We start from the raw sequence: 11,948 nt of genomic DNA on the forward strand, positions 1-11,948 counted from the left end.
GCTGCCATTTCTTAAAAAAAAAAAAATCACATGGCAGATTTTTGTGCACTTGTATAGGGGAAGTTTAGGCAGTGCTTACATATGATGTTTACGAGAATACCACAACAAAGAAAGATAGAAAATATTCATTAAAATAACACCAACAAGGTGAGAATAGTTGGTCAGAACATTGTAAACAGTGGGAGGGAAATGGCCATTATAAAGTTCTTGTACCTCCCCCTAACCTTACACTTTTTCCTTCTCGCAGGTCTTTCCCTAAGCCTGGAGGCTATCAACAGACTTAGCTATATATACACATACATATTCATATAAAAGAGAGCTCCATAGAGATGGGGAAATGCAGAGAGATACTGTGGAACCAGGAGGGTTATGTAGACAGGTAATAAGGAAATTTGTTACATTCTTCATTCAGTTGTTACCTGGTGCAATTGCCAGAGATATTTTCAGCTCTCCCATGTAACAACTGGATATCTCATCTTGCTTAATGAATAATCTATACTGTACTTGCATACAGTATTCTCTTTAAATCTTTGTTGCATTCTGCAAACAACGCATGTCACTACTAAACAAAAAGGCGAAAGATTTTATTAAGATCTTGGTACAGAAATTGCCTGTTTAAAAATGTTAAATAAAAGCAAACAAACAAACAAAAAAAATCCAAACTCAGACCATAGACACATTAAATATCCAAACCTGAACTAGAAGACTTTGAAGCTGTATCTGTATGGTGTTTGAGAAAATGAAGGGAGCTCATAGAAAAAAAAGACAGAGATCAACTTTTTGCATGGTCTGACAATGACAGGACAATGGGGAAATGCTTTGAACTAAAAGAGGGGATTGTCAGGTTAGAAAGAAGTTCTTTACTCAGACAGTGGTGAGTCCCTGGCACAGCTGCCCAAGGAAGATGTGGGTGCCCCATCCGTAGAGGCATTCAAAGCCAGGTTGGATGGGGCCCTAGACAACCTGATCTAGTGGGTGGCAACCCTGCCCAGGGCAGCAGGTTGGAACTGAGTGGGCTTACAAAGACCTTCCAAGACCATCATTCTGGGATTCTGAGAAAATACAAAGTAAACGTGAGCTGGACCACCACTTTGGTCAGAGTAAGGCAATGCATGCAACTTTCTTGCCACAACTGGGGGCACACTGCACTGAGAACTACCAGTTCCAAAACCACCCTCCTCTCCAACACAACAGAAACAATCACTTCTAATACTAACAGTGATGTTACTCTTCCAATGAAGGCAGCTACATGAAAGAAATGAAAGATCCTAAATGAAAAACAATTGCCTTTAAGTTTACACCTGATTAATTCCTTGCAGAATTCACCAGAAATAGCGTATGAAACTAAAGTTAACTCTTGAAACATAACTATACTTACTCCCCATTTCCATACTTCTATGCCCCGGGTAGACCCAATAAAGGCTATCTAGAAGTTTAACTCCCAGCCCACGTTCGTATCCATTGGTTGCCAATTCCTCAGCACAAGCTACCTGAGAAAAAGTAAATGTTTAGATGTTGTGCTGAGGGACATGGTTTGGTGGAGAAATATTGGTGATAGGTCAATGGTTGGACTACGTGATCTTCCAAGTATTTTCCAACTTCGGCAATTCTATGATTCTATAACCATTAGAGAGAAAGCTTGCTTTTTCCTTACTACACATATGCCACGTGAAAGAACTTTCCAAAAACATACTGCTAGCAGTTGTGTAGTCTCCCATTTGTTTTCAAACTGTTTTAACAGATTTTAATACTGCCCAAAAAGACTGACCTCGAGGTTTTTAAAGCGGCACACAAAAACATACAGATACTGCTGTTTCCAATGTTGTTTCTTGCTTTCCTTGTTTGAATTTTCTGTTTTCTCAAATCATCAGACAAGAGCTGCATCATTTACCAGTTTCAGACCCTGCTTTGGTTTAAGAGAATCAAATCAGACTCTGCATTAAGTTACAAAGAAAAATATGCTCTCAAGTTATCCAGTAGACTATTCAGAGAGGCCTGATGTAATTTTATGATCACTGTAATGTTTCTGGGAAAAAAAAGCGTCCTTGTTAGTGCTAATTCAGGCTATATCAAACATTCAATGAATACAAGCCAGTACTGTTCTGTTTTACGCTGATATTGGCAACGTTGAGTAGAAAATCTGAAATATTTCTGGAGAGCTCCAGCAGCTACTGCTGACATGATGCAGACAACTGATTTACACTGCAGCATCTTTGCGCCACCACAGCATGCAATTTCAGAACTTTAAGCATTAGCTACAACTGCCCTCCTGAGATGCTGCTCTGAAAATGTATGAGCGTATATTAGGATTGCTTTTCTATGAAATTTTTGTTTGTTTCAAAGACGGCTGGTCACAAAAAGTCACAGTATCATACAGAGCGGTGCTCAGTATCTCTAATTACAGTTTTGCCAATCCTAATGCTGTACAAACTAAGAAACAGAAGTAAACATGAGTGTCCAAAGAAGGAATTAACAAGTGAACATTTGGCAGCTTTTTTGTCTTTTGTTTGTAGTAAGAAAGGGAGAGTTATAAAGTAAATCTGTCAGCTATCCACAAAACAAACCTTGTTTTGCAAGTGATACGAAGATCACTTTTTAAAGGTAATCGAAGAAGTTCAGGTTGTACGGTTGCTCCAAACAACCACAACGTTATTTTCAAAACTAACAGGTATAACTGGAATCAAATTAATAATCAGAAATCACTAATTATTTTTCCGTAACTGTGGGAATAAGAGAAAAACTGTTCAGAGCAGCAGCTGTGGAGTAAGATAAACAGCATGAGAACCAAGGACACCGCTAGAAGAAGAAAGGACGGCTCACAGATCTGATTGGATAAGTGCCTGCATGAACGGTTGAAGAGCATTTGTAGAATGCTCTGCTGACATGTAAAGGTGGATGGGAAAGTTGTAGGGGCGGATGGGAAAGCCAGAAAAAGAAAACTTGTGAAGGTTTTCACAATCCGTAAGTGATGTGAGAACTTGTAATAAACTATTTGGATCGTTCACAGCTGAGTCCATGCACCAGACACTGCACATAACCATAACGAATGAAATACTGATTTATGTATGGGGCTTATGAGATAATAATAAAAAAAAATCTTAGTATAATAGTAAGCCGAATTCACTGAAAAGATCTGTTTAGCTTTCAGGAAGTTTGTTTTAAACTTACTCAAGTTCCTTCCTTCTTTCCACAAGTCTCCTGGACTTGCAGAGAGGAGAGGACACGGGTAAGCTTAACTGTAGCACAGATCACAGGATGCAACAATACAAAGCATAGATATTATCTAAATAATGAAATATATCCGTCAGCAGACTCGGTGAGCTCAAATTAAAACAGTACAAAAACCAATTCAATTTTCAAGAAGTCATCTAACTTTTATAGTACAGAGTGGATGTGTTTTCTCAGCTAAATTTTTTACTATTTTAAATTTAGCTCATTTTGAAAGCTGTGTTATTCAGTAGCAGAAACTGCTTTAATTTCCATAGGAGAAACAAGCTTGCAATAGTCATGAAAAAAAACATACTGTGAGTTGAAGAAAATCAGAATGCCACAAAAAACAGATCAGGCTTTCCAGCCCAGACAGCCTACTCCTGCTTCTAAGCCATAATCCATGAACTCAATGGCATTTCAAATAGGCAAACTGCAGCTCAACTACCTGAACCTTAGCCTTCAGCATCTGTGTTTGCTTTGATCAGCAATGAAATGGTTACTTCTGCAATTTAAAGCGTTGTAATTTATATTTACTCCAGCATTTTCCTGAAATGAAAAGCTTGAATACTTCACGGTGTTCTTAAATCTTTTGTTTCAGGCTGTCAGCTCCAATGGATGTGACTGCATTGTTTCCACTTAAATCACATTTTAAGGATGTCCAAGTAAGGAACAGAAGGATTTTATATTTCATTGTTAAACAAAATTTGAGTTTTGATTAGATGGGAGATTAAGAAAAAAATGTGACAAGGAGTTAAGTTCAAAGATAAATATATTTCCCATTGGGAAAAAATAACAAGTAAACATATCAATTTTTCATAGGTCTGTATTTTAGTTACCTTAAATCTAAAAGAGTTCTCCTATGTAGACAATTCTTACAACCTTCTAAATAAATAAACTTAATAAACTACACGCAGTTTCCTAAAAGTTTAGCCCACAGTACTGCCCAAGAGCAGAAACATTCTCACAGTGGTTTTGTTGTACTACTGATTTATTAGATATAACAACTGACACAAATGTTCAAAAAATTTACTGCCCAATGATGTCACTATGATCATCACTTTTTCAGCCTTACCCAGCAGCGCAGATTTAGTTTCCTTTTTTTTCTTCTTCTTCTTTTTGATTTCTTTGGGCAGGAGACAGACACCTCGCTAAGCAGTAAAAATAAAATTATCTCATGTTAATCAGAAAAAAATTCTCCCAAGACCACGCTCTCAAGCAGGCTGAAGACAGATGGTGCCTATGTTCAGCATCATGTAACACCGACTGAATATGTGCCACTCAAATACATTTGAACAATGAACTCCATCTGTGTCTTAATTACTACAGCAAAACCCTCTCCTGTAACTGCAGTGATTCCACGATTTTCTAACTTCAAAAAATAAACTCTTAACTAAAGGAGGTTACCCAGGACTAGCAATTGTGCAGTTACCAGAGAGTGACTCTAAAATACTGAAATATGAACAAAACTTCACGGCCGCCTGAAAATAATAATAATAAAGCGTATGTTAAAAACACTTAAACTCTCATTTATTCATCAAAATACAAAAGCAGGTTTCAGGCTTATATTTTTCACGAAAGTACAGCAAATAATATTATGTTTAGGAAACACAACAACCCTATATTTATTGTCTGTTTTGTGTTTGAAGTGCTCTCTAAAATCCACATAAAGCTTTTAAGTTACATTTCACAGTCTGATGTCACACAGACGTGACAAAAAACACACATAAAAGACATAACCTACCTGTAACACAAAGAGCAATATTCACCCTAACATGAAGAATAATATTAAATCATACTTGAAATGTGAAGCACAGACATCACGGAGCTCTGAAATAGTGAATAAAGCTAAGAAAAAGGTGTACACTGGTGAGTTACAAAATCATTCTTAAGTAACACTGATGAAGATTATGAAGCATGCACAACAACAGTGGGTACTTCTGTACTCATACAGGTATCTGAGCAGCTGTTCTACCTAAGGAGACTAATTTGCAAGCATTACCAAATTCTATTCCTAGTGCATCTGTGACATTAAGAAGTAGTTAATTCACTATAGAGAGTGGGATCTGAAGCAGGAGTCCCCTGCAAGCCATCCTGGGACCAAGCCAAGAACTAAAATCAATTCCACATGCACCAAACTGCTATTCATAACCCATCATCATAACTGATTCTTGTAAAGTCACAGTGTCCTCAATAAAACTCAGAGCTAGAATATGCCGTAATTAGACTGTACACTTCTAGAAGCTATATTAAAGCTAAGAATGACAGGTATGTATCTTCCCACTACAGTATCACACTTTAATTACAGGAGTACAAAAACAATATTTATTGTTCATGATTTTTATTTGCTAACTCCTGCTACTATTGGGTTACCATAACAAATAAAATAAAAAGCACATTGTGTTCTTAATACCTTGAAGGAGTATGGATCATGAAAGCTTGGTCTCATGACCAAGAATGGCATCAAAATTTCAGTTTTTTTAAGCTGATGAAAGAAATAAGTTTTTATCATATCAAACTTGAGACTTTCCCCAAGAAAGGTACGAAACTGCTTATGGTTGCCTTCTCAGGAGGAGAGAAGCAGGTTTAAATCCATTTGCAACACAAATGTAATGGCCTTACACCTCTCAGGATAATGTTTTTCTTTTCACATGAGCATATGTAAAACCAGACATTCTCTCCCTGAGACTTCTGGCAATCATGAATTAGTGTCTACCATCTGACTGCACCTCGTTTTAGAATCAAGGGCACGCTTAGTCAATTTGGACTCCCTCTTGCTATTCTTAAAAGAATGGTTTGAGAATGGTAGATGATCTTCAGACCGAGGAGGGATCTGAATCAGCCTTCTCCCTCCTTGGTGAGTCAGTTTAGATGGTAGCCAAATAAAAAGAAGAAAAATATTATTAGCAATTTTGAAAATCTGTATCGATATAACTTCCTAACCAACCGAATTCACGATTTATTCATTTGACAGGATTACTCAGTAATTTCAACTTCATGAAAAGCCCTGCCCTGGTCATGCTTTAGATCACCTTCATGTCCATCAGGACTGAAGCAGCAAGCTGCCAGCCAGGGGAGAACTGGCATTCAGAAGTTACTTTGTCACCACTGCTCTCAGGAAAGGCATAGCGCATACCTGTTCCCAAACAGCAAAGGAAGGAATGGCTTACAACTAAACTGAGCACCATGCAAGTACTAGGTTAGGATACTCTAGGGAAACCTCAAGGAAACTCCATATCATAGCATTCCTTCTCTTAGCATAAAGTTCTATTTAAACACCGAGTCACCACCATACTGAAGCTCTCCACTACTTTTCTCATTAAGGTGGCATGATCCTTTCCTGCCCTCCAAAATTATGTGTCACTTCCCTATGGAAAATTTATTCCGTCCAGCGCTGCAGAACAAACTAGAACCGTTTTCACAGATGCCTTACCAATAAAGCAAAAGCCTCCAAAGCCTTCAGTTATGTTCAATTTTTAATTAAAAAAGTAACTAAAATAAAAGTAACTGGAAGTAATATAGTGACGATAACAGAAATCTGATTGCTCTCCTACACTATCCTTACAGCATTATTTCTGCGTAGCTGAAGCTACACAGAGAATGATTAAAGAGAATGATTGACTTAACTTTCAACACTGCACTCAAGCTTCTTTCAGGTGTCCATAAGGACAAAGGGTAAAAGACTCCCTACATACTGTAATGTAAAAAAGATAAACCAGACTGATAAACTACTGTACTTGCTCAATAATTAAGGAAGAGAGACACTGGTATCTTGCAGAGATATACAACTGCTTCATCTCTACAGAAATCTAGGAGGTTTTGGAATTACAGTACCCTTCTGATTCCCACACTTTTCCACTGTAAATCACTTACAGATTTGCGCTCTGAGAAACGCGTATCAAATTCATTCTCAGTTTAAACTATGCAGCTTTCACTAAAGTGAATATAATTTATTTGCAAGCATGGTGCTTACAGCACCCCCAACGGAAATCTCCTTTCTCTGATATAAATTTTAATGCATTGAAAAAAATGGTAGTGATTTATAAAAGAAAAAGAACATAAAGCTCACCTTCAACCTCTTTGAGGTAATACACGATGCTACTACAGAAACAGAGGTACCTAATTGAATGATAAATTAACGTTTTTGCTATGAGTACAGCACTACTTATGTTCTGAGGTAATAACCAAAGGAATTGGAGCGAAAAAGCAGAACAATTGTGTAGCTTCATCTCTAACTCCCATTCAGATCACAAAACCATCAGTAAGGCAACTTGGGAAGGTAAACTTGGCTGGTAAATCATAACAAACAAACCCCATGGACATCCAAAATGAAACCCTACAAGAAACACTGAACTCCTACTTCCCCTTCATATAGAACAGGCTAAACAGGGTCAAATGATTCTTTCACTTTTTGAAGAAGTCCTCCAAAATTAGGTGCTGTAGTTACAACAGCGTAGATCCAACGCACTCAGGATAGTGCATGTTCCAAAGAACGCTACAACAGTTTCCTCAGTATGCTATTACAGTTGTTCTATATTCATCTTAATATTTCAAAGAATGATCACATTAATTACTCACCACTGCAAAGTTATCATATTTAGAGTACATGATAATAATCCCAACACCAAAAGGTACAGTTTTAGAACACGAGTATGTAATTTTGGAGATAAACACACCAGTGGAATGAAAACAGATTAACAGTCAGTATATACTAGAAGTATGCATAAAGACCCCAACACTTCTGGAATCCATTTAAAAGAAGTTCAAACTACCACTTCTTTTATCATCATTTTGTTATACTCATGAAGACATAAATGCATGCATGGTTTCAGGCTAAAGAAAGGAATTTAACTTAAAATACAAAGTTAAGAAAATTACTCAAGTCATTCCTCATTTTCATAGGGCTACAGAGGGAAAATACTACATCTCAAGAGCACAGTTTTCATGGAGATTTTTGGAATAATACAAGACACACATGAGATGCATATGGAATTTTCTACTTTTGTAGTCTTCCTGACTACAGGGTCCAATCTTCTTAAATCACATGCATTTATCTCTAAGAAATTTATTTTGATAAGACTAAAACACTACACACATCCTGCTTGCAAACAGGACTTAGCCGGAAGAGGACACAATGTGTCTCATTTTTGTGAGTATGCAAGCTGCAAATCTTTCATCTCCATGTTCCTCACATACATGTACAAATAAGGTCTTATGAGACAGAAGGCAGTTGAGGAAATATCACAGACTGATTCCCAAAGACTACATGTTTCCTTCATTATGATTAATTTATGGGTGGGGGGGGAAGCAGATGCTGCATTCTTTGAAGACAAAAATAAGGAAAACATCTTAAAAGCTCTGTGTCTTCAGCTCTTGAATCCACCTGCTGTGGTGTGGCCCTTCACAGGCACTGTGGTCAGGCCCTGGGGCAGCACAGCCCCGGGCTTGTGCCTGCTGATCAGAGCCCTCACCAGGTAACAGACTGGAAGGGAAGGTGAGAAGATGGCAGGGTACCACACATAAGGAGTACCCAATCAGGGTACAAACTTGGCTGCCACCTACACACAGCCAGCCCTTTTAACCCACGGTCTCTCAATTTTTTCCCCACTTACACTCATCCTTAGAGCACCACATTCCACCCCATTTTCCCCACTTATACTCCTCCTCAGAGCACCAGATTCCACCTCATTTCACACCTCTGATTCTGCCCCTACCAATCCCATAAGCAGTCTCACACAACCACAAAATGCACCTCCATGGCATCCAGTGTCCCATTACTCCCCGGCAGTCTCCCTGCATTCTGAAAGGCACTTACTTAACCCACTGGCTTTCACAGCTGGGCACTGAGTTAACAGTCCTAGGAGGGGCCCCAGATTGGGCATGTCCTTCTTCCCAGTCCTCACTACAGGGTGATCCTGACATCTTCTCCTGCCCTTGTGCTCATCTGGCACTTTGGAGACTGCCATCTGATGGCTTCTGAAGTGGCCTGGGCACAGCCAGGGCTAGCTGCTGCTTGGGTCTCTCCTGCCATTGCCTCTCTGCTCCCTCACTGCTCTGCAGACTAGCTTTATCATATAACCTAATGGACTTTTGTCAGGCAGATGAGATTAATATTGGAGTTAATACTGCTGGCAGCAGTCTTCCATGCTGCCCTTGCTTGAAAGACTTTTTTTTCTTTTGTCATCATTTAAAACAGCACATTCTTACTGCCAAATCTTAAAATAAGTTCTTTTGTTCAAACAAGGTCAAAAAATTTCACTTTCACCTGAAGAGTAGCTCTCTTAAGTTTTAGGAAAAAGCAATCAAAAAACTTTCTACTCAAACCAATTAAATCAATTAACTATGACCACCTGTACCAGCTAAAGGCTCTTCGACTTAACAACTGCCTTGAACACAGAGATTTCAAAAGCCACAAATCCCTACCACAACAGTTTCACAGAAACAGGTCAGTGCTCAGGTCCTATGCTCTGCACGTTCACTGATCTGACTTCTACCATCTTAGCTACAACAGAATTCATGATTACATAGCTTAAAGACCTGAGAAAAGTTGTGGCTTTGCCTTTTTTATTTTTATTTTTATTAAGTATATATCCCTTCCCCTAGCCACCACTTCATCTTGCCTATTTTCTACAAAGAAGGGAGAAAACAAGCCAATGATTAATGATGCCACTCTAAAAGAGGATCCCAAGTAATTTCACAATACAATCACAGTCCACTCAAACATGAACCCCTGTGAACGACCTAACAGGAGTACAGTGGAAGAACAAAGAGAAGTCTTGTTTAGATTAAGAATTATTTGCCAGTGAAATGCGTACATGAAGCCCAGAGCTCAAGAAAAGGAAGGAAAAGTGAAGGCACAAAGCAAGGAACAAAGAAGCCCCTAGCCCTAAATTACTGTTTACAGCCTGAGACAGAAATAGACGTTGGAGAAACAACTGTGCACTGGAGAATGACATCTCCCTTGCATTACATTTGGGACAGTTGTGTTTAATCTGCCAGAGAAAATAATTTCTTACAACAGTTCCTCAAAAGCAACATTAAATAATTTACAGTGGGCAGAGAAATTCATTCTTTTCTCAAATTTTTCCCCTGGAACTTTTATTTTTTTCCTTAAATTGCCTCATTTCAGTGACAATCACGTATAACACGGTTTGCATCCAGAAGGTAGTAACAATTTAAGCAGTTTAAAAGCAAATCTAAAATGCAACAATCAATAGCTAACTGCTATTTTAACTCCTTTAAGACACCTCTAAAAGCATTTTGCTTTTAATTGGGACTGTAGTTAAAAACAAATGCATATGTTGAAGAGAAAAGACAGTGGTACAAAAGGTAATTAATACAATTACATATTTTGGGACAAGAAATATAGTTCTGAAGATTATAAAAATGATTACATCACTGTCGCTGGCCCATACTACAGAAAGTCACATTTGAAACTAATGATTTCATTCAAAAAGTTATGTATAACACAAGAGTGATTACCGGTATTTAGGTTACATAGGGTAAAATTATAAACTCAATTTAGAACTCACTGGCATGACCTTAGGAAGATACTCTCACTTCAACAATCTCCCAGAATTTTTTATTTCCAACCACAACTGCGTCTGAAGGAAGTTCCTTCTACATTCCAACTCAGCAGGTACTCCATGTTAGAATGCAACTTGACTTCCATAAACAGAAAGTATTTATGTTCGTAAATAAACTTGTTTTTATTTCTTTTCTTAGATTTGAAGTGCTTACTCAAGAAAGCCACGCAGATTACATCTTCTGTGACGAAATCAGTATCATCATCATTTTTAAGGTAAAACAATTACAACGATCTATGCTAAATTAATCACCTACTTACATATAGATTCATTTAGACCCACTGAAGAAAAGGTCAAAAAATACACTGAAAGCTGTTTAATAAAAATAGTTTATACAAACAAAAGAATGCACACGCAGTCTAGTGCACTCATATGCTCAGATATACTCCAGATATGCTTTTATTCCACCAGTGATAGAAACCTTCACATCTTCTGAACAGTTTCTGTCTGAAAAACAGCATTCCCAATGGCTTTTTTATATTCCCAATCGTGCTCTTGTTTACATTTAAAATGGTCACTAACCTTAACTTCATGAGAAGCTGCATGAGACAGCAAATATATGCAACTTGAAATATGTGTCCATATTTCTATAATATGGAACAGCTCAAATGGAATTCAATTGGAAAACAAACAACTACAAACACCTCATCATCAGTTCCTTTTCCATCACTTTCAGCAGGGAAACTATGAATGCATTTTTCATGTGCTCAAACACATAAATATTTTTTACATTTAACTATATATTAAAGCTATGGAAACGTCACTATATTTTTGCAGAAAGTTGCAAAACAAGTTCAAAATGACTAAAATAGTTAAATACAATTAATTCCATTTAATTGTAATACATTTAAATTTAATGTATATATTTGTATATACATTTATATTTATAATACATTTATATTTAATGTATAAATTTATAATGTATAAATAAATGTAATTTAAATACATTTAATTCCAATTAAGTTCAATATTCCATTCCCACTCATTTTTCTCTCCTTACATGCTGGCTAACCTTCCAGATTAAAGCAAAAAATAAAAATAAAAAAAAACAGAACACCTAAATTCATTAAATAATGTAATGCACTGTAATCAATACAAAATGAATAATCAAATGTGAAAATTCAAATAAAGCAGTGCTCTTTATATTAAAATCCA

At 37.2% G+C, this 11,948-nt stretch overlaps 1 protein-coding gene across 11 annotated transcripts in view; it reads right to left on the reverse strand.

The window, feature by feature from the left end:
- The window catches only part of PAM (peptidylglycine alpha-amidating monooxygenase), a 129,190-nt gene that overhangs the window by 87,321 nt on the left and 29,921 nt on the right, over nucleotides 1–11,948 (reverse strand). For 3 of the 11 annotated variants that reach the window (XM_046905592.1, XM_040656377.2, XM_046905591.1), the window contains one exon: nucleotides 4,283–4,358. The exons of the other annotated variants lie outside the window; for them this stretch is intronic. The gene's annotated coding sequence lies outside the window, so the exon portion shown is untranslated. The remainder of the gene's footprint in view (nucleotides 1–4,282; nucleotides 4,359–11,948) is intronic. 11 annotated transcript variants of the gene reach the window in all.

Source organism: Gallus gallus, chromosome Z, assembly GCF_016699485.2.
Source record: "Gallus gallus isolate bGalGal1 chromosome Z, bGalGal1.mat.broiler.GRCg7b, whole genome shotgun sequence".
Taxonomy (NCBI): Eukaryota; Metazoa; Chordata; class Aves; order Galliformes; family Phasianidae; genus Gallus; species Gallus gallus.